We start from the raw sequence: 25,502 nt of genomic DNA on the forward strand, positions 1-25,502 counted from the left end.
GGATTGTACATGATAGAATTTTCAGAGTGCGCATCACCTTACTAGGGCAGACAGAGGCAGAAATCTATGATAAGCTTAGGTTAAATGCAGACACAATTTTAGATTTGATAGATGAATTAGACCCAATCTTGCAGAGACATACACGCCGGACACAAGCCATACCAACCCATGTTCAGATATTGTGTTCCCTACACCTCCTTGCCTCTGGGTCCCTTCAGGGTGTCATAGCCATTGCTGGTGGTGTGTCCCCGAGTTCCCTTTCACGTTTTTTTAATGCTTTCCTCAATGCCATGTTGCAAAGGATAAGGCATCACATAACATTTCCAAGCACCCAACAAGAATTGCTTCAAACAAAGTTCGATTTTTACAACATGGCACATTTTCCCCATGTAATTGGCTGCATAGATGGAACACATGTTCCCATTTTCCTCCATCTGAAAATGAGTACATTTACCGCAACCGGAAATGTTACCATTCTCTTAACATTCAAGCAATTTGCAATTCAAGAACTATCATCACTGACTTAGTTGCAAGTTACCCTGGAAGTGCCCATGATTCCTACATATTTAGACATAGTGCCATCCACACAAGACTGCTTGCAGGAGAATTTGGAGATGGATATTTGCTGGGTAAAGATATTTCTATCCATTGTTAGTAATCTCTGTACCATGCTGTCCCTTTTTACTAATTATTGTTATCTTCCATTACAAAAATTCCATAGGTGACAGTGCATATGCAGTGAGGTCATTCATACTCACTCCCTATCTTACCCTGCAACCGGTAAAGAACAGCAGTACAACCATGCGTACATAGCAACTCGCAATGTAATATAAAGAACATTTGGAGTCATGAAATCTAGGTTTCGCATACTACATAAGACAGGCGGAGCATTACAATATCATCCTGATATTTGCTGTAAAATAGTTGCAGCTTGTGCCATGTTGCACAACTTAGCCACTAGGAGAGGCCTAGAACTGGAGTTAGAGGATGTACTCCTGACAATGACAACCAGCCTCAACAACCCCAACCAAGATTATGTGGTCCAGATGCAGCAGAGGGGAGAAGAAGAAGGGCAGAGATTACTCAACATTATTTTTAACAGAGGTAAGAACTACGCCACTTAATCTTGTGCTTTCACTTAATTCATTTTATTTTTTTAAAATTTAACAAGGACACTGTGTACTCAGGGCATCTACCTGCATGCATTTTTCTGACCGAAAATAATTTGCATATTGTTTTTTTTAATAATATCATAGCAATGCTTTCAACTTCAGACATCCTCCAAATCTCAACTATGTATTTATAGAAGTGACATACTACTTTTTGCGGCCTCGCACCCCTAATGCCTTGCATGCAATTCCACCATCCCCCTTAGTTATGCTGCTTGCAAATTCTTGCTTTCTTGTACTACGGCGTCCTCCAGCTGCAGCAGGTGCAACTTGGCTACTAACATTTGCGCTTTCTTCAATACCCTCAACCTGTAGTATGCTCCCAGTTGCTTTTTCATTTTGCATTTTTTCAACATTACTGTTTAGAATCAACATTCCTCTAGCAATATCTCCACAACATTGTGTCATCTCCTTCTGCATGGCAACTGTGTGCTTGGTCAGCTGAGAAGTACTGTTTGAGAGATGATGTATTGCCCTGGTGTACCCCTGTATGCTGGCAAATGACCTATTATGCATACTGGCATGTGCCTGTATAGCTGTACACATTGTTTCAATTGCTGTTGCAATCCGGTCTAGTTTCTCACATGAAGCAGCATGACCTTTCTCAATTATATTTGTCATGTACTTTAGACTGTTGTTTATTGCTCCAATTTCATGACTAATGTTACCAATTTTGCCCTTTATAACACGTACATCTTTGCCTTGTAGGCGCTGGCTTTTCAGGAGTTTCAACTCTACAGCACGTGCATTGCTCTCATCTTAACCTTCTGGTCTATTTAGTGATGGACGTGCCCTTCACCTATAAAACTGTTGTCTCCTATTACGCCTGCCATGCTGTGTGTGAATTCTTGCTGTTGTTTGAGCAGGCTGCTGGACTTGGACATGTACATTTGTGTTGGACCCTGCCCTTTGGGCAGGTTCACCCCTAGACTTTTTGCTTTTTCCTACCCTGTTTCTGGAACCTGGTGTTGGTGATTCTAGGCATCTGCACACTTTTTTCACTGTGGTACAGTGTAAAGTGCTGGAGCTCTCTGTATGAAGGGTGAGTGACCTGCCCTCCTATAGGAATGAATGGGGAATATGTATGCCCATGGTAGTTCCTGTTGTGTGGGGAGTGCAGGGGTCGAGTTTGGTATGTATCAACTCGTGAGAATGAATGCTGCAAAATGATGTATGCAGCATGACTGTGCCTAGTCTGGAAGTACTACTTTTGGAACTTGGTATATTTGTGTAAGTTGGTGCTGGCGTGTGATTGGCTGGTGAGTCTGCCCAGGAGTGCCTGGACCTGCTGGTGGATGGACTGTCCGGTTTGAGTAGGACAGGGTCTGCAGGGTCTGCAAGGCCCCAGAGGAGGGGGTCTGAGTCAGCCGTGGATGAAAGGCCCCTCTGCTGTCAGGGATGGGAGGAAAGAGCGTCTGGTGGTGCCGGGCCGTGCCTGTCGCCCACCCTGCTAGCTCTCCATCCTGACGGCCCACTGTCACCTCTGGCCCTGAAGCTGTCAGGAAAGACGTAAACCAGAAACATTCCAGTACTCGGGGTCCCTTGCACGAAGTACTTCAAAGGCATTCCTGGGTATAAGAAGGAGCTGTGTCTCCCTCCAACTTGTTCTTGTTCTAGCTCTTGTGGCTGACTTGGATCTACCAGGGGTGGGCGCTGCCCAGCCCCTGGGTGCCTGGATTCCTGGACTCCTGGGGGACCCTTCTGCCCTGCCTGGGCTGAAGGGGGGACTTGGCTTTGCCCCTGGGGAAGCTCTGGGACCTGGGCAGCATGGAGAAGCTGCCTTTTCCTGGGGAGAGCGCTGGAGTGATTTCTAGCGCCTGGAGGCGCTGTGCTTCCCCCTGAGCGCCTGGGAGCGCTCTGCCTGCTGTCTAGCGCTTTGGAGCGCTTCATTTTCCCCAAGCACTTGAGAGCGCTTTCTCAGGACTTTCTAGCGCTTAGGAGCGCTTTTCATGCTCGTTGATAGCGCTGGATGCGCTGAAGATTCCTGCCTGCATTTATTTAATTATTTCCGAGTGCCCACCTCGATCTGCCGCGGAGAAAAACAAACAAAGGGGCCGCGACGGGATTGGCCGAGACCCAAGGAGAGCCGCGACGGGATTGGCCTGGGGATCGACGCGTCATCGGCGAGGCCGCGCTGCCATTGGTTGGCGGCCTCGCGTCATGAGGGGCTCGTCGCAGGAGCCGCGACGTGATTGGCTGGGCCGCCCGGAGGCCGAAGAGGAGGAAGGATGCATGGCGGCCGGGAGAGAGCTGTTCCCGCTTCCCCCTGCCTGGGGGAAGCTCTGATGATCGTTGCCGGTCTCCCGTGTGCAGAGGGAGACCGGAGATTCCCCCGCCGCCACAGTGAAGCCGGCGGCAGAAGCAGAGAGCCCTCGCGTGCAGCCGCCGCCCGGAGGAGCCCCACCCCGAAGACAGCCCGGTGAGTTGGAAGGGCTAGGGGGGGGCTCGACGCGGCTGTGGTTGGTGCCGGAGAGCGGCACCGGGAGCGAGAGCAATAGGGCGGCCCCAGCTGGCAGTGGGCCGCCCCAACGTCGCGTCTAGTGCCATCGCGAAGCCATGAAGGCTTCAAGGGCGGCCCCGGTGGGCAGTGGGTCGCCCCAACGTGCACGAAGCCCGGAGAGGCTCCCCGCCGCATTTTTGTATTTGGAGCCCTGAGAGGCTCTGGGGGGCATTTTGAGAAGTTAGAGTCCCCCGTAGGGGACTCCACCGTGAGGAGGGCTTCAAGGGCGGCCCCGGTTGGCAGTGGGTCGCCCCAATGCTTGGAGAGGCCATGAGAAGGCTCGAGGGGGCATTGTCTGCAGAGCCTGAGGGCTCCAACGTTTGGCTCAGTGTTTGTTTGAAGAGCCTGTGTGGCTCAGATGGCGCAGATTTGGTCTAGGGGCTACTGAGAGCCCTGCCACAGCTTTTTGTACACAGGTGCCCAGCACTTTGTGGGCACCTGCCACGTTTAGGCTTTTTGAACTTTGAGACTGGCGCTGCATGGCAGCGCACCCTGACACTGAGACTCAGGGCATCTGAGCCCCAACAAGGCCGTTGGCCTAGGGACTGCCACAGGTGGTGGTTTATGTGAGTTTTCGCAATGGTATGGTTATTGCACCTCTGAATGTGATCTTTTGCATCATGTGTTATTCCTGCACCTCTGAAGGTTTTTAGGCCTCATGTGATATTTGCGCTATGGTATTACTCTTGACACCTCTGAATGTTTTATGCATTATGTGTCTTTCTTGTCTTGCGCTACACCTCTGAATGTTTAGTCATCATGTGTCTTCTTGCGCTGCACCCCTGAATGTATTGTGATTACATCATGTGCTCTGTCCTTAACACCGCTGAATGTGTAGGTCTATACATCATGTGTTTTCTTTCTTTACTACTCCTCTGAATGTATATTCATGCATCATGGGTAGTGTGTTCTGAGTTATACCCCTAAGTGGATTTCATCCTTAGGTGGTTGTTCTTTCTAGTACAGGTGGTCCTAGTGAGGTCCTGAGTACCTGCGTGACATGCTCCTAAGGTGTTTAGGGTTGCGTAGTGTGTACTTACCTGTTCCCAGTAGTTACTGGATGTGATTCATAACTGTTACTTTGTGCTACAGTGATTTTATACTCTTTTAGTCTAAGTTCTGATAGTATTTCATTACTACTAAAGTGCTGATTGTGACAGTGGCCCTTGTGGCCCTGTCTTGTGAATAATCCCATGTGAATATTGCCCGTGCCAATTGGCACCATGTATATGTGTGATTTTATCTGATGTGCTTTTACAATACAAAAGGTATTTTTATAATAACCTTGTGTGGAGTCTCTTTTGTGGTGTACCTAGTATGTTGTTGCTGTTGTGCGCTGACGCAAATGCTTTACACATTGCCTCTGAGTTTAGCCTAGACTGCTCGTGCCAAGCTACCAAGGGGGTGAGCAGGGGTTATCTTGGCGTGTGACTTCCTTGCCCTGACTAGATTGGTGGTTTCTGCCTGGCTTTGGCGTCAGCCTTAGCCTACCAGAAATAGCCAGTTCTAACATTGGTGGGTCAGCGGTGCGGATTTGGGACTTGCGTTTGCTCAGTGCCATAGCGACAACTGGCTACATTACAAAACTCTGCAATTGTTTTTTCAGATAGTCACATGTTTGGGATTATTGTTTTTGATTTTTTTCCTCAAGAGTGTCATTTTCAAATGTGTTTCTGCGCTTTATGTTTAGCGGCAGATGAGAGAAAGTGACAGGGCGGGACGCCAGTAGAGGGGGAGGTTCCCATAGATTAGGAATCCCTTGCTGGGTCCAGTGTCCAATCCCAAATCCTATCCCCATGTGTGTGTGTGGGTAGATAGGAGAGAGAAGGAGTGTGAGGAGAAAAGACTAGCTCAGGGGGCTGGTTGTTCCCTGAGTGTAGTGTGTGTGTCTGGATTCCCCAGTGTGGTAGGATCCAGTGGTGGCAGCTTAAATTTGTCCAGTGCGCGTGAAATCCCATTCCCCGCTCCCAGAGTTTGGTACCTGTGTCACGTGTGGTCAGGTTGAGGAATCAGGGGTTGTAGAAACTACCTTACCAGTCCGAGGGGGGGAGTGTGTGGATGGGTGGTGTCTTGAACTGGAGGAGCTGGTGTGAGTTTTTTTTAAAGGAGCTTGCACGTGAGGTGTACCTCTGGTGGTGTGCAGGAGGTCCTGCAGAGGAACTGGACAAGAAGGTGGATGTCTGGCGGAGTGCTAGATGTCTTGCAGTGGCATTAGGGAGTGATTCTAAAAGCAGTGGCTTGTGTATCTGATGATCCTGTGTAGGTGAAGAGGTTCATGTGTAGCCCAGCTAGATCCCAGTAGGATGGTAGGGGTGTAGGGGCTCACGTCCTGTCTCAGCGGAGGCGGAGTGAGTGTGGGACGGTGTGTCCCGCGTTTGCCTGAAACTCTATCTCAGGGCCCGGAGGGTTCCCTAAGGGAGCGCCAGGTCAGGGGCCTAGGCTGTACATACAGGTCATTTGAGGAGGATCTTCCTGTGTCTAGAGGACGGGGAGTGTCTGTAACCAGAACTCCGGCGGTCCTAGTGTGGGGCAGTACCGCTCCTAAGTGGAGGGTGCATAAGTCCTGGCTCGCTGAGCATTTGACCGTCTAGAGTGCTTAACCATTTGTGGGGCCTCTGGAGGTCGTTCCCCGAGGAGGGGGGAAAGCCGGGTTGGGGTTGTGGCCTGACCTGGGAGAAGTACTGGAGGAAAGTGTGTCACTGATACGCCGCTGGCGTGTGCTCTGTCTAGCCTTGGACATACTGAGAATCACCATGTGATAGGGAGTACTGAAGGAAAGTGTGTCACTGATACGCCGCTGGCGTGTGCTCTGTCTAGCCTTGGACATACTGGGAATCACCCTGTGATAGGGAGTACTGGAGGAGGGTGTGTCGCTGATACGCCGCTGGCGTGTGCTCTGTCTAGCCTGAGACATACTTGGCCTGTAGTCATGGAACTGGAAGGGGGTGCAGAGGGACAGTGTCCTTACTTCTGACCCCGGTGCAACCTGAGGGTTTAGATCTTAGGTTGGGAGATAAGGAAACTTCTAGGTCAAGAGGAATCTCTGCCAAAGTGGATCAGCTGAAGAGACTGAGGGGCTGCCCTTGCTGTGTGTTCTGGGGCTCCCCTGCAGTTTGTTGTTTCCACTAAGGTAGAGGAAAGGGGGCTTTGCGGTGTGCTGTGTCCCCCCACCTGCTTGAAGAGGGACTGTGCTGTGTGCTTTGTACCTCAGAAGTGGAATAGTTTCCAGGTGGTAGACCAGTGACGGAGTGAGGTCCTGATCTGGTAGGAGAATTGTGTTCTGGTGAATGCTTCTCTGTGAGGGTGCGGAAACCCAGAAGTAGAGGTAGGGTGGGGCATTCTTGCCCGAGACCTCTGGTCAGCTTGGGGGTGTGGACCCTAGGTTGTTGGATCAGTGGTAGTTGTAGCTACACTGAGAGAGAGAGTGGAGAATGGCTATTGTGTGCCAGGGGTTATTGCCCCCCGCTCTGTGGATTGGTTAGGACCTGTGATTTGGATGGTCTTGGCTGTGGATGACTAGTGAGTACCAGTGGGGTATCCTAGTTGTGTCAGAGAGTTATTGTTTAGAGGTAACCAGGTAGGTTCAGAGTGGCGAAAAACCGGAGGGTGTCCCTGCCGTGCAGGTCCGTGTCCGTGGTTTTTGTCGCCCAAAGCAGTGAAGCCCATCAGTGGAGTGATTGGTCTACCCTGCGTTTTGGCTGGAAGGGGGCTGTGTTGGACCCGGCCCTTTGGGCAGGTTCACCCCTAGACTTTTCGCTTTTTCCTAGCCTGTTTCTGGAACCTGGTGTTGGTGATTCTAGGCCTCTGCGCACTTTTTTTTCACTGTGGTACAGTGTAAAGTGCTGGAGCTCTCTGTATGAAGGGTGAGTGACCTGCCCTCCCATAGGAATGAATGGGGAATATGTATGCCCATGGTAGTTCCTGTTGTGTGGGGAGTGCAGGGGTCGAGTTTGGTATGTATCAACTCATGAGAATGAATGCTGCAAAATGATGTATGCAGCATGACTGTGCCTAGTCTGGAAGTACTACTTTTGGAAGTTGGTATATTTGTGTAAGTTGGTGCTGGCGTGTGATTGGCTGGTGAGTCTGCCCAGGAGTGCCTGGACCTGCTGGTGGATGGACTGTCCGGTTTGAGTAGGACAGGGTCTGCAGGGTCTGCAAGGCCCCAGAGGAGGGGGTCTGAGTCAGCCGTGGATGAAAGGCCCCTCTGCTGTCAGGGATGGGAGGAAAGAGCGTCTGGTGGTGCCGGGCCGTGCCTGTCGCCCACCCTGCTAGCTCTCCATCCTGACGGCCCACTGTCACCTCTGGCCCTGAAGCTGTCAGGAAAGACGTAAACCAGAAACATTCCAGTACTCGGGGTCCCTTGCACGAAGTACTTCAAAGGCATTCCTGGGTATAAGAAGGAGCTGTGTCTCCCTCCAACTTGTTCTTGTTCTAGCTCTTGTGGCTGACTTGGATCTACCAGGGGTGGGCGCTGCCCAGCCCCTGGGTGCCTGGATTCCTGGACTCCTGGGGGACCCTTCTGCCCTGCCTGGGCTGAAGGGGGGACTTGGCTTTGCCCCTGGGGAAGCTCTGGGACCTTGGCAGCATGGAGAAGCTGCCTTTTCCTGGGGAGAGCGCTGGAGTGATTTCTAGCGCCTGGAGGCGCTGTGCTTCCCCCTGAGCGCCTGGGAGCGCTCTGCCTGCTGTCTAGCGCTTTGGAGCGCTTCATTTTCCCCAAGCGCTTGAGAGCGCTTTCTCAGGACTTTCTAGCGCTTAGGAGCGCTTTTCATGCTCGTTGATAGCGCTGGATGCGCTGAAGATTCCTGCCTGCATTTATTTAATTATTTCCGAGTGCCCACCTCGATCTGCCCCGGAGAAAAACAAACCACGAAGGGGCCGCGACCGGATTGGCCGAGACCCAAGGAGAGCCGCGACGGGATTGGCCTGGGGATCGACGCGTCATCGGCGAGGCCGCGCTGCCATTGGTTGGCGGCCTCGCGTCATGAGGGGCTCGTCGCAGGAGCCGCGACGTGATTGGCTGGGCCGCCCGGAGGCCGAAGAGGAGGAAGGACGCATGGCGGCCGGGAGAGAGCTGTTCCCGCTTCCCCCTGCCTGGGGGAAGCTCTGATGATCGTTGCCGGTCTCCCGTGTGCAGAGGGAGACCGGAGATTCCCCCGCCGCCACAGTGAAGCCGGCGGCAGGAGCAGAGAGCCCTCGCGTGCAGCCGCCGCCCGGAGGAGCCCCGCCCCGAAGACAACCCGGTGAGTTGGAAGGGCTAGGGGGGGGCTCGACGCGGCTGTGGTTGGTGCCGGAGAGCGGCACCAGGAGCGAGAGCAATAGGGCGGCCCCAGCTGGCAGTGGGCCGCCCCAACGTCGCGTCTAGTGCCATCGCGAAGCCATGAAGGCTTCAAGGGCGGCCCCGGTAGGCAGTGGGTCGCCCCAACGTGCACAAAGCCCGGAGAGGCTCCCCGCCGCATTTTTGTATTTGGAGCCCTGAGAGGCTCTGGGGGGCATTTTGAGAAGTTAGAGTCCCCCGTAGGGGACTCCACCGTGAGGAGGGCTTCAAGGGCGGCCCCGGTTGGCAGTGGGTCGCCCCAACGCTTGGAGAGGCCATGAGAAGGCTCGAGGGGGCATTGTCTGCAGAGCCTGAGGGCTCCAACGTTTGGCTCAGTGTTTGTTTGGAGAGCCTGTGTGGCTCAGATGGTGCAGATTTGGTCTAGGGGCTACTGAGAGCCCTGCCACAGCTTTTTGTACACAGGTGCCCAGCACTTTGTGGGCACCTGCCACGTTTAGGCTTTTTGAACTTTGAGACTGGCGCTGCATGGCAGCGCACCCTGACACTGAGACTCAGGGCATCTGAGCCCCAACAAGGCCGTTGGCCTAGGGACTGCCACAGGTGGTGGTTTATGTGAGTTTGCGCAATGGTATGGTTATTGCACCTCTGAATGTGATCTTTTGCATCATGTTATTCCTGCACCTCTGAAGGTTTTTAGGCCTCATGTGATATTTGCGCTATGGTATTACTCTTGACACCTCTGAATGTTTTATGCATTATGTGTCTTTCTTGTCTTGCGCTACACCTCTGAATGTTTAGTCATCATGTGTCTTCTTGCGCTGCACCCCTGAATGTATTGTGATTACATCATGTGCTCTGTCCTTAACACCGCTGAATGTGTAGGTCTATACATCATGTGTTTTCTTTCTTTACTACTCCTCTGAATGTATATTCATGCATCATGGGTAGTGTGTTCTGAGTTATACCCCTAAGTGGATTTCATCCTTAGGTGGTTGTTCTTTCTAGTACAGGTGGTCCTAGTGAGGTCCTGAGTACCTGCGTGACATGCTCCTAAGGTGTTTCTGGTTGCGTAGTGTGTACTTACCTGTTCCCAGTAGTTACTGGATGTGATTCATAACTTTTTCTTTGTGCTACAGTCATTTTATACTCTTTTAGTCTAAGTTCTGATAGTATTTCATTACTACTAAAGTGCTGATTGTGACAGTGGCCCTTGTGGCCCTGTCTTGTGAATAATCCCATGTGAATATTGCCCGTGCCAATTGGCACCATGTATATGTGTGATTTTATCTGATGTGCTTTTACAATACAAAAGGTATTTTTATAATAACCTTGTGTGGAGTCTCTTTTGTGGTGTACCTAGTATGTTGTTGCTGTTGTGCGCTGACGCAAATGCTTTACACATTGCCTCCGAGTTTAGCCTAGACTGCTCGTGCCAAGCTACCAAGGGGGTGAGCAGGGGTTATCTTGGCGTGTGACTTCCTTGCCCTGACTAGATTGGTGGTTTCTGCCTGGCTTTGGCGTCAGCCTTAGCCTACCAGAAATAGCCAGTTCTAACAATTTGAATCCGCATCACTGTTTAGACTGCTGCAGTTGAAGCACTCAGTGTCTTTGACTTCTTGGATGAATAGTGGGAGAAGAATTTGCTGAATGAATTTCATTTGTTTTCTGACCTTCCAGAATATGTGACTCTGACCAAATATTTGGATTAGTATCCTCTTCTGCATCTATGATTAAAATAGTGCAAATAGCATGTTAATTTTAAATTGTGCACTTTTTGCAGCATGAACTCAAATACATTTCATTTAAAAAGAACTTGTTGCAAGGCTAGTCTCCTATTATTACAGTGGTGAAGTTTTTTTTAGATGTGAACACTTAATTTATCATTAACTTAACCTGTACTGGTAGTTGAACTACAAAACCCATGATGCATTGCTTCAATCGGTTAAAGTGTTAATATTTACAGCTGCATTCCAAACAGAAAGTTGAAAGTTAAAGGGAATTCTAATAAGCAGCTTGTACATCATTGAGGGTGTCTTTCACTCACATTTGAAAGCAAAAACACATGTATGAATTCTTACCTTGAGATGGGCCAGCTTGCTCGGAGGTGTCAATATCTAGGACTCCAATTACTGCTTCAGTTGTAAGGGTTCCTTCTACGATGTCCTCAAGAGGGGTGTTAGGTCTATCCCTGGGTGTTCCACCACCAGTCTTTTTTGCAGCCTTAATCCGGGTCGCAATTCTTTCCTTTGCACGACTGCGCAGGTCATACCAGCGTTTCTGCAAATTATTAATGTCATGGTGTGCCACCCCCACAGCATTTACTTTGGCTTGTATGGCAAGCCACAGCTTTCTCTTTACTGCCTCAGGCACCTTCAAAGATTGCCTCCCAAAAAGCTGGTCCTGCCTCACAGTGACCTCCACAATCAGTATTTCCAGCTCATGTTCACTAAATTTCATTTTTCTTTTCCTGGCCTGCAGGTCTTCTCCAGCATTTTCCAAGGCCATTTCCCCTTCTGCAGCAGACAAAAAAAGTCCTCCAATTGTTCAAAGCAGAGCTCCAACTGCCACTCCTGTAGCTCAAAACATGGGTACAGGTGTCTTTAATTAGTCCTGGCTTCCTTGTTAACAATGGTTACAGATGTGTGCAAGCAATCTCCTGGCTTCCTTGGATAAAAATGGTACAGGTGTGTGCAATTACTCTCCTGGCTTCCAGTGTGTGTTGTCTTTACTATGCATCAATTTGCAAATTCGCAATTTGCGATTTCGAAAATTGCAAATTCGCAACCAAGGAATCACAAAAAACGTGCGATTCGGTAAAAATTGCGATTTCTACCGAATCGCAAAAAAACTGCGAAAAACATGATGAATTTTAAATTGCGATTCTTTAATTGCGATTCCTTAATTTTCGCAATTAAAGAATCGCAAATTGAAAGAATGATGCATGAGGCTGATGGTGTTTGTTGTTAAATGCCATGGGAGTGCTGCACTGTCGTTGGAAACTTCTGGTAAACTGTATAAATTAATGGGACAGCCGCACACTACATTGGGGGGCATGGCTTCTCTCTCATAAACTCAACTGTTAGAGCATGAGCAGGAAAAATAAAGTCTTCTCAACAAATATACAAGGAGAACATTATTTATAATACCAGCTTACTTGGGCCTGTAAACTTCACGGTAGAGTAGAGTACACAAATGTGTTATTCTTTGTCTTACTCTTACAGTATTACAAGATATAAAGGAGAACTGGAAAGATTACCAACAAAGCTGAAGATAAGTGAACTAGAGACTAGAGTGGAGACCAGAAAAAGTCTGATACCAAAAAAAGAAAACCACTTAATATAAGGAAATAAGCAAAAAAAGATAATTCAGGGATAACAGGAATGAAATAAAAATGGAATCCATTGTGCTTTGCACAAGTGGGTTCATATCCCATCCTCGTCTCCACGTGGAAGAAAGACAATCCACCTTGTTGATGAATTCCATAGTGTCACGCTGGTAAGAATGGACTTCTGGCAGGAAAGGTTTGAGGAACACGTCCACAGTTCGATCCAGAGATCCATATCCTAGTTACGATGGATGTGACATCGTTGTACACCCAAATACCCAAACAGGATGGGCCGGATGCCATTGAAATTTATTTAGAAACAAGACCCAGACCACACTGGGTTCCCACAGACTGGAATCTGAAATTGGCCACCTTGGCACTATGACGCAATTCTTTCAAGTTTGAGGATGAATTTTTTATGCAAATCAAGGGGACAGCCATGGGCTGTCCCTTCGCGCCGAAAATGGCCGTGTTGTACATGGCCCAGTACAAAGAAAAATTGATATATCAGAACAATCCATACGGCACCCACATTAAGCAATGGCTCAGGTACATCGACGATGTGTGGTGCATTTGGGAAGGCTCATTACCATCACTTAAAGAGTTTCATGAATGGTTGAACAACCGGAGTCCTGATATCAAATTCAGTTTGGCATATGACTCAAAGAGTCTTTCCTTTTTGGACATAGAAGTAAAAACCACTCCCGATGGTCTTATGTTGATACTGCACACAAGACCTACTGATAAGAATAATACACTGCGCTTCTGCAGTTACCATCCTAGGAGTTTAAAGAATAATCTTCCATACGGACAGTTCCTCAGGGTGAGGAGAAACTGTTCAAGAATAGAGGACTTCAATCTAAATGCTGAAACCTTGTATAATAAACTCCAGGAATGAGGATATCCTCGCAAATTGCTGAGACACTCATTGAAAAGGGCCAGTTGGACTCCTAGAGAGCATCTGTTGACTAAGAGACATAAACCACGCACACAACGGATTGTGTGTGTCTCCACATTTGGCCCTCATACCCAGCAGGTTAATAGAATTATTCAGAACAATTGGCACATGGTGGAAGGGGCAATTCTGGACATAGGCCCTCCATTATTTGCATTAAAAAGAACCGGAGTATTCACCAACAGATCACCAGTACGTCCACATTTTGCAATAAAACGAAAAATCAGGAAAGTACCCTTTTCAACCTGAAGCCAGTACAAGGCCACCACAAATGCGGGACATGCTCTGTAAGCAGCATAACTATCGAAGGAACCCTGTTCAGTGATGGCAAAAAATATTGGCATTAATCGAACAGAGGTTGTTTGGGTCACAGGGATAATTTTTTATGACCACTCAACACTATATTCCCCGAGAGTAACTAAGCAAAATACAAATAATAGTGGAGGGTCAAGGGTTTGGATTTTTTCTGAAAAACGACTATGTGTGAGAGTCAGTGGCAATAGTCCACTAATCTGGGTACATCATTCATGGTTATTGAAAAATACCCATCAGTAGCTCTTCCTTGGCGCCCTTTTCATCATATGGGTTCCTTCCAACCAAGAAGGATAGTATTTTGATATGGTCAATTGGAACAGCATAAGGACCAGTGATGGTAAAACCAGGTCACAGGGAGCTTCTGAAAAGCAGTGCGGGGGGGTGTGTGTGTTTTAACGTGCAAAAAGTGCAGGGTAGTGACATTAAAATTAGATAACCCTGAGGAAAAATAGTTTATTAGAGACCTCAGTGTTTCTAAGATTTTAAAACGTGCGAAATTGGTAGTTTCACCTAATAGCTACCAACAGGTTGGTCGACATGACATGTTTCAGCAGACTTTGGATCACAGAGGTATCCACTGCATTCATCAGGACCTGTATCGCTACTGCTAGTAGTGTATTATAAAATAAATAAGAGAAGGAAATCTTTCACCTGGGTACTAATGAAGGATCATTCTCCCAGCTAGGAAGTCCAGTGTGAGACAAACATAGTCGAAAAAAGAACAGAAAAAAACAACAATTAGTATATCTACAATATCCAGAGCAATTTGCATGGTATATCATATCAGTAAAGAGAACCACATATGTTATCCTCTTCGTAGTACTTTAATTCCTACTATTAACCACCATACCTCGAAATGATATGTGGTAGGACTCTCACTTACCATATTGTGCAGGAGAGTACTGCCTCACCTCACCTGGCTCACAGCTCAGGTAATTGAAGCACCGCTCTAAAATGAGAAGAAAAATGGACAAAGACATGTCAGCATATGCCGACTTCACACTTAATCACAACTAATTCCAGCGTGCATGTGGGTTTAAACGGCCGATTTTACCAGTTTAGGGCCTCGGCAGACTTAAATATCATTGTAGATGTCAAACCTCTATTAGTGGAAAGGAATGTCTCTTGTTAGTTATTTTTTGAGAACAAAAGACGGTGAAGTTTAAAAGCGGCAACTAAGTCTATCCAAAATCACCGCTTAGTCGTGACTTATGACGGGATCTCCTGATCTTTGTGAGCTCTCTTTGGGTTAAACACGCACTAGGTGGGACAGTATTAGTCGCCACGTATATTCCGCCGCTTTTGGTGGAAAGAAAACACATGCGCCTCCGCTCACTCAGCGTTTTTATGTTACAGATCGAGCGGGTGCAGGCTCTCACCAACAGCGTAGTCCTGCACTCCTACTACGAGACGCGTACAGAGTAGGAGTGCAGGACTACGCTGTTGGTGAGAGCCTGCACCCGCTCGATCTGTAACATAAAAACGCTGAGTGAGCGGAGGCGCATGTGTTTTCTTTCCACCAAAAGCGGCGGAATATACGTGGCGACTAATACTGTCCCACCTAGTGCGTGTTTAACCCAAAGAGAGCTCACAAAGATCAGGAGATGCCAACACATGTCGCGCATGATCTCTTTGGCTCACCCGTCATAAGTCACGACTAAGCGGTGATTTTGGATAGACTTAGTTGCCGCTTTTAAACTTCACCGTCTTTTGTTCTCAAAAAATAACTAACAAGAGACATTCCTTTCCACTAATAGAGGTTTGACATCTACAATGATATTTAAGTCTGCCGAGGCCCTAAACTGGTAAAATCGGCCGTTTAAACCCACATGCACGCTGGAATTAGTTGTGATTAAGTGTGAAGTCGGCATATGCTGACATGTCTTTGTCCATTTTTCTTCTCATTTTAGAGCGGTGCTTCAATTACCTGAGCTGTGAGCCAGGTGAGGTGAGGCAGTACTCTCCTGCACAATATGGTAAGTGAGAGTCCTACCACATATCATTTCGAGGTATGGTGGTTAATAGTAGGAATTAAAGTACTACGAAGAGGATAACATATGTGGTTCTCTTTACTGATATGATATACCATGCAAATTGCTCTGGATATTGTAGATATACTAATTGTTGTTTTTTTCTGTTCTTTTTTCGACTATGTTTGTCTCACACTGGACTTCCTAGCTGGGAGAATGATCCTTCATTAGTACCCAGGTGAAAGATTTCCTTCTCTTATTTATTTTATAATACACTACTAGCAGTAGCGATACAGGTCCTGATGAATGCAGTGGATACCTCTGTGATCCAAAGTCTGCTGAAACATGTCATGTCGACCAACCTGTTGGTAGCTATTAGGTGAAACTACCAATTTCGCACGTTTTAAAATCTTAGAAACACTGAGGTCTCTAATAAACTATTTTTCCTCAGGGTTATCTAATTTTAATGTCACTACCCTGCACTTTTTGCACGTTAAAACACACACACCCCCCCGCACTGCTTTTCAGAAGCTCCCTGTGACCTGGTTTTACCATCACTGGTCCTTATGCTGTTCCAATTGACCATATCAAAATACTATCCTTCTTGGTTGGAAGGAACCCATATGATGAAAAGGGCGCCAAGGAAGAGCTACTGATGGGTATTTTTCAATAACCATGAATGATGTACCCAGATTAGTGGACTATTGCCACTGACTCTCACACATAGTCGTTTTTCAGAAAAAATCCAAACCCTTGACCCTCCACTATTATTTGTATTTTGCTTAAAAAATATTGGCGCCACAACGAATTTACCAACTGTAAATTTAAAAACATTGTATATGGAATCATGTGCCCTTGCAACAAAGAATACATTGGGAAAACCAGCCAGGAAGTGCGGCAGTGGATAATCTAACACCGATCGAGAGTGAAGAACAGAACAACATTCGTCCCCCTGGTGGAGCACTTTGTGACAATGAACCACACTCAAAATGACATCAAATGGACAGTGTTGGTGATCATACGACCTTCAAATAGGGGTGGGGATCCGTCCCTACAACTATCTCAAAAGAAGGCATTTCTGATCATGAAGTTTGATTCCGCTATCAGAGGTTTGAATGACCTCTCAGAAATCTGCAATCTATGATAAGACTCCGATACTTATAATACATTGTTATCAGGAATCCGTTCCTTTTTACGTGCACACACTATTGATCTGTGATTTTCGAGCGTGAGGCTGTCTTCCATCTAAAAAAAATGCTGACCCATGGAGATGGTGCGAACAGGAAAATACAGCAGGCCAGTCTAGTTCGAATGACCACACAAAAATTAGTATCCTGCACCAAGACTACAACACTCACAATTCATTGTAGTCAAGAATCTAGTACGCTGCTTCCAGTGTGCATGTATCATTGACGGGTCACGTTCGAGCCCGAAGCTCGCTGTTACTCTGAGGGAACGCTGATCCATGTTGGTGCGAACACCGTAAACTCATCAGGTAAGTCGCGCTCGCATTTTGAATTCAAATTTGAAAGCAGACTAAAACACGTACGAACGCTAGGCTTGTGGGGCTTTAGAAAGTATGCTCCCTCCTTCACTGCAAGACTATGTAATCGCTCAGCGCAAGGACGTGTTAATGAAGGGGTTTGAAATATCTTACGGAGCACGCTTAATTTAACTCTGTTTACATGTTCCCATATAACGCAAGGTATTTTCTTAACAGGATTCGATTCATTCAAGCTCTAAAGCCTCAAAACAACCATTACTGATATCCAGAACCCACTACATAGGTACACAATCATCTTTTCAAGGTACATTAGAGCCCTCATTTTCTAAGCTACCATGCATGAAAATCGTGAATAGTTTGGATTGAATGGACACTTATGAGTTGTATTTGTCTTCTGCAGTCTGATTCATTTCTGCACCTGATCGTTCCATCCATTTTTGAGTCAGTCTTCTTGTCTATCAGGTACCACATTTTGCTTCAATACAGCTGCAATTCACTGTAACATATAACTATTTGTAGGGAGCTTTGTATATAATAATGACACCACACTTTCTATATTCTTTGTAGTTCAGAAACCTCCAGTCCACGCCCTGAGGATAACCCATGAACACAGTAGTGTTTGAAACGCGTTGGCACCACGGCTGAAGCGAGTTGGTGTGGTTTGGGCTACACATGGGAGACAACTAAAGATACTAATCCCCAGTTGTGATAAGACCCATTAGATTATTCAGTCACCTTCAGTCTGGTATACAAGCAGGACAGTAGAATGCAGTAAAGTCCGCCTGTTTCTTGTTTTGTATATATGGACTGGTTCCCTCCAAATGATAGGAGGTCGATAAGAATATGAATGGTGTTTTCTCTTGTAAATATTTCCCCTTGTAAATATTTTGTCTTTTAGTCTTTTTTCACGATTTTGGTTTTGTGATTTGTATGCAATGTATGTTTTTATATGTATTAAGATCAAATTGCAATATTGGGTGAATCCTTTCATGCTATAATGAAATGTTTGTTCATATAAATATGAAAAATTGTCCAAATTGAATGTGAAATAAATCACATGCACCCAGAATTGATTGTCTAGGTACATTGGAGTAATGCCAAAAGAACCTATCTGGTAACTTTCTAAACGTGTCATTTTAAAAATTGTAATAAAAAATTCAACTTCACCATAAGTTAGGATTTTTTTTTACAAATTCAAAGACACCAAACATGAAGGGTTGGAAATTCCACTTATAAAATGTCATAAGGCAACTCCAATGTTATCCTACAGGAGAGGTAGGCCTTGCAGAAGTGAAAAACAACTTTAGAAGTTATTCACTACCAGGACATATAAAACTTAAAAGTAAATACCCAACTTTTTAAATACACTCTACCCTGCCCTCTGGGCTGTCCAGTGCCGCCTACCCTAGGGAGACTTATATGTATTGAAAAGAAAGGCTAAAGCCTGGCAAAAGGTTTACTTTGCCAGGTCGAAATAGCAGGTTCAAACTGCATGCACAGGCTTTGCAATGGCAGGCCTGAGACATATTTAAAGTGATACTCAAGTGGGTGGCACAACCAGTGCTGCAGACCCACTAGTAGCATTTAATGTCTTAGCCCAGGGCACATATAGTGCCACTTTGCTAGGGACTTACACATTAATTGGGTATAATCAAATTCAGCAAAAAGTGGAGGATAAAGACAAAATGTTTGGAGTTCACCCTGCAGAGAGGACCAGGTCCAACACATCAATTTAGAGATGCCCAGCTGGCCCCACTTCCTGTATCCGTCTATCTTCCATAAGTCCTTCAATACCTCAGTTTCCCAAAGGGGTGTCTGCAGTATTTACTTCCCTCCCCTCCCCAACCCATGTCTACTGTCACTCTTTGCCATAAGCGCAGTACCATCAACGGCAGGCGTGATAATGCGCTTGCTCGGTCCCACCTGTACAGGTATTGGAGATATCCACCTGGGTCTATTGCCGCCTGTCCACCAGTAGGACATGGTCTTGCTGTGTCACATTTACCCAGACATTGGACACCAGTAGCTGGGATAGCAAGTAGTATAGCTTTGGAAGAGCCACTCCCCTCTCATTGGGTTTTCTGGTCAGGGCAACAATTGCTGTCTTCCATTCCAAAGCAGATCTCTCGTCATTACGTCCATCTCCCTAAAGAACCGGTCAGGGACCTCAAATAGGGTGTTCTGCAGGACGTAGAGGAATTTTGCATATTTAAATAATTTTTTACAGGGGTGCAATGCCCAACAATGATAGGGGCAGCCTCTGCCAATGTTTAACATTGTTGCTATAATTCTCAAGAACCCTACCAAGATTGTTGATGTAAAACATACCTTGGTCAGTTGTCACAAAAATTCCTAGATACTTAAATCGTGTGGGTTTGTATTGTAGAGGACATTCCCACTCATCTCTTGGTTCACACCTTGTCAGTGGGTAGGCTGCTGATTCAGCCCAGTTTATGGGAATCCTGCATGGGCCCGAAACACCTCCATAAGCATAGAGCGAGAGCAGGTCCTCCCAGTCGAAATCCAATCTCAGGCCCCCGAAGCAGGGCGTCTGTCTGGATCAATCTGACCAGTGGCTTCATTGTTTCCTCAAAGAGCAATGGTGACAGTGGGCAACCCTGCTAGGTGCCTCTACCCAGGTGGGATTCATGTGAAATCTCTCTATTGAACTGAACCTGTGCAAGTGGCTCTCTATACAGTAGTAGCTTTATTCATGCCATGAAGGATGGGCCAAAGCCCATCTTGCACAGGACTGCCCATAAGCATGGCAGAACCACAGAATTGATGACCTCTCAGCATCTAGGGTTAGGAGTATGGTCGGCTCCTGCATGCAATTTATGCTCACCTTGCGGCCGAATAGTCTCCTCAGGTTGTACTTTGTTGCCCTGTTCAGCATAGGCCCTGTTCAGCATAAAACCCAAATGATCTGGTGCAATCAGAATATCCACTACCTGTATCAAGCAATTGGCCAGTATTTTGTCCAAGATCTCAGTTTCAACCTTCAGCAGGATTTGAATTTGAATTTGAAGGGATTTGTATAGCGCTCGTACACCTGGCAGTTTCTTGGCGCTCACTGGCAACTGCTACTCAGTGTGTCGGAAAGGGGAAAAAGTTGAGCATTCAGGATGGGAAGGCTTGGGTGAAGAGGAAAGTCTTGAGGTCTCTACGGAAGAGGGGGTACTGGGTGCAGGGTCTGAGGGGCAATGGGAGGGAGTTCCAGAAGGCTGGACCCGTGGTAGCAAATTTTGAACCACCCCACTTCTTCCGTTTGAAGCGGGGAACCAGGAGGAGGTGGTGAGAAGAGGATCAGAGGTCTCGTGAGGGAGTGTAAGATTGAATGGCCGAGTTAATGAAGGAAGGGGCAGAGCCTGTCCGGGCTTTAAAAATGGTGCAGCCGAGCTTGAATAAGACGCGTTGCCGGACAGGGAGCCAGTGTAGGGAAGAGAGAAGTGGGGTAACATGGTGTGATTTAGAAAGGTTAAAAACCAGCCGAGCGGCCTGGTTTTGAACAACCTGGAGACGTCTCATGAGGTAGTTGGGCATGCCATGGTAGAGGATATTGCCATAATCAAGGCGGGATGTTACCATGGCTAGAAGAATTAGTTTGAGCGCGTCTGGGGCGAAAAATCGAGAGACTCTGCGGATAGTCCTAAGTGAAAGGAAGGCTGAGGAAACCACAGCAGACACTTGAGAATGTAGGGAGAGTTGGTTATTGATTTTAAATCCAAGGGTTTTGACAGAGGATACAGGAGTGGGAGGGGAGCCTCGTGAGGGGGGCCAGAAGGAGGAGGTCCAAGGACTGGAGCAACCACCCGTCAACACCAACTCCATTTTATCGGGTTGAGCTTCAGGTGGTTGAAGTTCATCCAGTCTTGGATGAAGGTCATAATGGACTGGACTTTGGACATGGACTCCGGGGTAGAGGAAAGGGAAAAAATAAGCTGGAGATCGTCTGCGTAATTGTACACAGAGACCTCCAGTTGCTGTAAAGCAAAAATGAGAGGGGCAATGTAGAGGTTAAATAAGAGGGGGGACAAAGAGGAGCCCTGGGGGACACCACACTGTATGGATTGAAATTCCGCAGAGAACTCTCCCAGACGGACCGCTTGAGTCCGGCCGCTCAAAAAGGAGGATAACCATAGTAAGGCTGTTCCTCTGATTCCCGCCGCCTCGACACGTGAAAGTAAGATGGTATGATCCACTGTGTTGAATGCGGCGGAGAGATCTAAAAGGACCAGGGCCTGATGTTGATTGGTATCCATTCCTTGTCGGAGGTTGTCCAGAACTGATGTTATAACGGACTCAGTTGAGTGGGCCGGGCGGAAGCCGGCCTGTCTTGGAGCCAACACACCATGACTTTCCACGAACTCGCTCAGGGTTTTTACCACGTGCCGTTCCAATACCTTGGCCAGGTAAGGCAAGAGGGAGATTGGGCGGAAGTTGACTGGATCGGAGGGATCCGCTCCGGGTTTTTTTAGAATCGGAACGATCACTGCCGATTTGAGTGCAGGGGTGACGATGCCCTGAGCCAGCGAGCTGTTTAGGAGCACTAAAGGTGGTGAACGGCAGTAAGTGTAAATCTGCTTTAGAATGTAGGCGGGGCAGGGGTCCAGCGGGGAGCCGGACTTAACCAACGGGAGAATGGAGAGGAATGAGTCGGTCGAGAGGGGAGGAAATGAGACCAGATGTGCAGTGACTAGAGGACGGGAGGGGTCAGTGAAGGTCTGGGATGGAGGAGGAATATTACTTTTGATTTTATTGATTTTGTCCAGGAAGAAGTGATTGAGCGAGTCGCATAGTGTTTGAGAAGGGGATGGTTTGAGTGATGTTCTGTCGGAAAAAGCAAGATCCTGGATGATAGAAAAAATTTCTCTTGGCCGATTCTCCGCGAGTTGGATTTTAGAGGAGAAATAGTTTTTCTTTGTATCTAGTATGGCTTTCTTGTACTGACTGAGAAGTTCAGTATAGCGGATTTTGGCAGTAGGGCAGTAGTTCCGTCTCCATTGTCGTTCAGCTTGTGGGAGAGTACGTTTTTTGATCTTTAGGTCGTCTGAAAACCAGCGGTTTGCATCTTTGGGGCGTTTGGTTGCGATGCGTTTTAGAGGAGCGATGGCCTCGCACCCGACCCGCAGCCAGTTGGTGATAGCTTCTGCCTGCCCAGAGGAAGGCAGCGCGGTCAGATCAGGGCTGGAGGAGGAGAGGAGGGTCGAGAGGGCTTCGATGTCCACACAATTCCATGAGCGCGCCCAGACATTTCAAGCAGAGGTGGGCTCAAAAGGTGGAACAGGGGATAGGGAAAAGGTGATTAGTGAATGATCTGACCATGAACATGGGGAAATCGAAAGGGAATTGACCGGGCAATCACGTTGCCAAATTTGGTCCAGGATGTGTCCCAACCTGTGTGTGGGAGTATTAACAACTGATGTGAAGTTGAGTGATAGAAGAGAGTCTGAAAACTCCTTGGAAGTGGCACATTCCGCGGGGTCGGAGGGCCAGAAGTTAAAATCTCCCAGGACTATGACGGAGGCGTGGTTAACAACTAAAGTCGCCATTAGGTCTTGAAAACAGGGAAGGAAAGTTTGGGGGGAGGACGGGGTCTGTACACAAGGACACAGGTTAGCGGGGGGAAAAGGAAAGAGAGCGAACCACTAGGCAGTTTGAGATTCCCACGGAGGGGGAAATCAGTCTATAGGAGGCACACTCATTCTTGGTTTCCCTTCCTTGGGAATGTACACTATTGTGGCTTGCCTCCATTCTATGGGTAGTACCCCTTCATCTTTCGCGGCCTCAAACATGGCCTTAAGTTGCCTCATCATTTTTATATTTCACACATTTATAATATTTGGCTGGGAACACATTGGGGCCTGGGGCTTTTCGCCTCTGCAGTTGGGTCACCAATTCAGAGATCTCAATTTCTATGATCTCTATCTCTAGAGTAATTCTTGTCTCAGCCCCAAGTTGGTACACTGGAGGGTAAACCATTAACTTGATCAGGTCCTCACAATACAGCTTTTTCTTTGATTGATTCAGTCTATTCAAGTAACAGGCAAAAGCCTGAGCTTCGACAAACACTTTGCTGGAGTCCCATCCTGTCCTGTGTACCCACCTCTGACCTTCATCCCTATATGCTAGCCAGGCCAGAAGTTTTCTGGCTTTGTTTTTGCCCTATTACTCTGGTGGAAGAATGCTCTTGCCTCTTGAGTGACCAGAGCCCTATACTCCTCAAGGAGAATATCTACAGGTCTTGCTCGCTTTTCTACAGGGCTGGGTTTGTAGTCAGCCTCCTCTCTTGACAGTTGCTCTTCCAAATACATCAGGTCTCTCATGTTCCTTTCTTTTCCCAGTTTTATGGGCTAACAAGTGTCCACTCATAACCAATTTGTGTGCATCTAAAAAGATTGTATTGGAGCAAATATACCTGGTTGTTTTCTCATAGATGGTCCATTTAATGAATTATATGTTTCCACATGTTCTAATCTGTCACGTCCCAGGGGTCAAGTCTCCACCCCCTCTCTGCAAGATTAGGGGGGATCTGAGAATGGCTGTGAGGGGAGAGTGTCCCAATGTGCTCCTCGGTAGATAGTGCATGTCACCATATATTCCCAGCTGGTGTTTGTGCACTAGAAGATAGTTCAGTCGGGACGGTGGACACATTAAATTGAAGAAATATGAGTATTGGAGCTGAGTTTGTGAATGTCTCTCTAAAAACATTTACCATCCCGGTCACCGCCAAGAAGGTCTGTAGGTGAATATATGGTTTGGATGGTCTGCCAAACCTGGTTACTCTATCCAAATCCCCTTTCAAGGTGAGGTTGAGACCACATTCTGCCACCAGGACCAGATCAGGTACCTCTGTAACTCACCCAACCTATTGTTTCCAACACTTTCATCTCATCCCAGAAGGAAGTACCATGAGGCCAACAGTATGTTTTTCCCATTCCACTGTTCGCTAACTGCGACAAAATATCACTGTTGGTCCCTCCATATCTCTTAGATTTGTAGCGGTAGGGATCGATGGGCTAGTAATTCCGCCCCTTGACCCTGTTGTAAATCCTGCAGGGATAAGCATGCAGTATTGCCCTCACCCTGAGAAACCACATTTATTCCTGCTAAGTGTGTCTCTTGTAGCAGTATAATGTGAGGGTTGTGTCCGTTCAGAAATGTTTCACTTTTTCCCTCTTTAGTTTGCTGTTAGGCCATTCATGTTTCAGGATAAAAGCTTTAGGGTCAGTCTGTTTGTGGAGTGGTGTTGCTCGGACCCTGCAGTATGATCTACATCTGTGTGGTTGTGTTTTTGTTTGTTAGCCTGCAGGCTACTATATCTCCTTTCCCCCCAAATCCCTCCTCCTTCAGATCCTCGCTCTGCGGGTTCAAAACTACCTGCCTTACCAACGCCTGAGGTGCCTGTCGCCTCGTCACATCAATCAATCAGAATATGAAATAGAACACAGTTCTAACAATAAATGCGGTGGGTCAAGGCCTGCTGAACAATCCTTCTATACCGTTTTTTGACCCTCTATCCAGGGCCAGCACTACTGTTCTGCCAGTGTGAACCTTTAAGTACCCCATCTGAGAATGAGGATGGGGACAGAGCCCTCCCATCAGATTATCTCATTAGGTGTCATTGGGGTAATCTTTGGTTGGGAGGACTCTCTGGGACCTCTTTCTCAATTGAATTTCCATTTTCCGAGTCCCCAGAGTCCTCCCCCAGGACCGATCACCTAGTCAGTTCCAAGAGGGTCTGTCTTTGGTGGATATCCGCCACCACTCTTGACCTCTTTGATTTGGCCTGATCTTAGGTGTGGGCTGCTTTCCATCTATATTGTGCTTGTGTGCACCTTTTCTTGTCCCACACTCCCGGAGTCTAGGCTTTGTCTCGATGTCCTGGTTGCAAATGTCCTCAGGTATCCAACTGAAACAAACTCTCTTCTGCAGTGATAAAGAAATATGATTTCTCTTGATCTTTGATCTGTAACTTCACTGGGAATAATAAGGCATATCAGAGATTCAGTGTTCATAAATGCTGTTTCACCCCTAGAAGGGTCTAACATTGGCACTGCACCACTGCTCTGTAATCCAGGAAAATATTCATTGTACTGCTCTTAATGTTCCATGGGCTGTGCATCCTGGCTTTGTGCACAATTGCATCTTGATCGTGGAAGTGAAGCAGTCTGGCCACCACTGCCATTGGTTGTGCTCCAGGAAACAGCGGTTTCCTGGGGACCCTGTAAGCATGTTCAACAGTTAACTTTTTAGAGGTTTTGCCGTTAAACACTGTAGAGGATAGACATTCCGCTAAAAACAGTTACATGCTGGGGTCCACAGCCTTTTCCTGGATGCCCACCAGCACACATTATTCAAGTGTGATCGTCCTCATTTTATTTCTTGGCAGGGTTGCAGGGTTGCCACTACTCTTTCCAATGTCAATCAATCAATCAATCAATCAGTGCATTTATAGAGCGCGCTTCTCACCCGTGAGGATCTCA

Source organism: Lissotriton vulgaris, chromosome 9 (genome assembly GCF_964263255.1).
Source record: "Lissotriton vulgaris chromosome 9, aLisVul1.2, whole genome shotgun sequence".
Lineage (NCBI taxonomy): Eukaryota > Metazoa > Chordata > Amphibia > Caudata > Salamandridae > Lissotriton > Lissotriton vulgaris.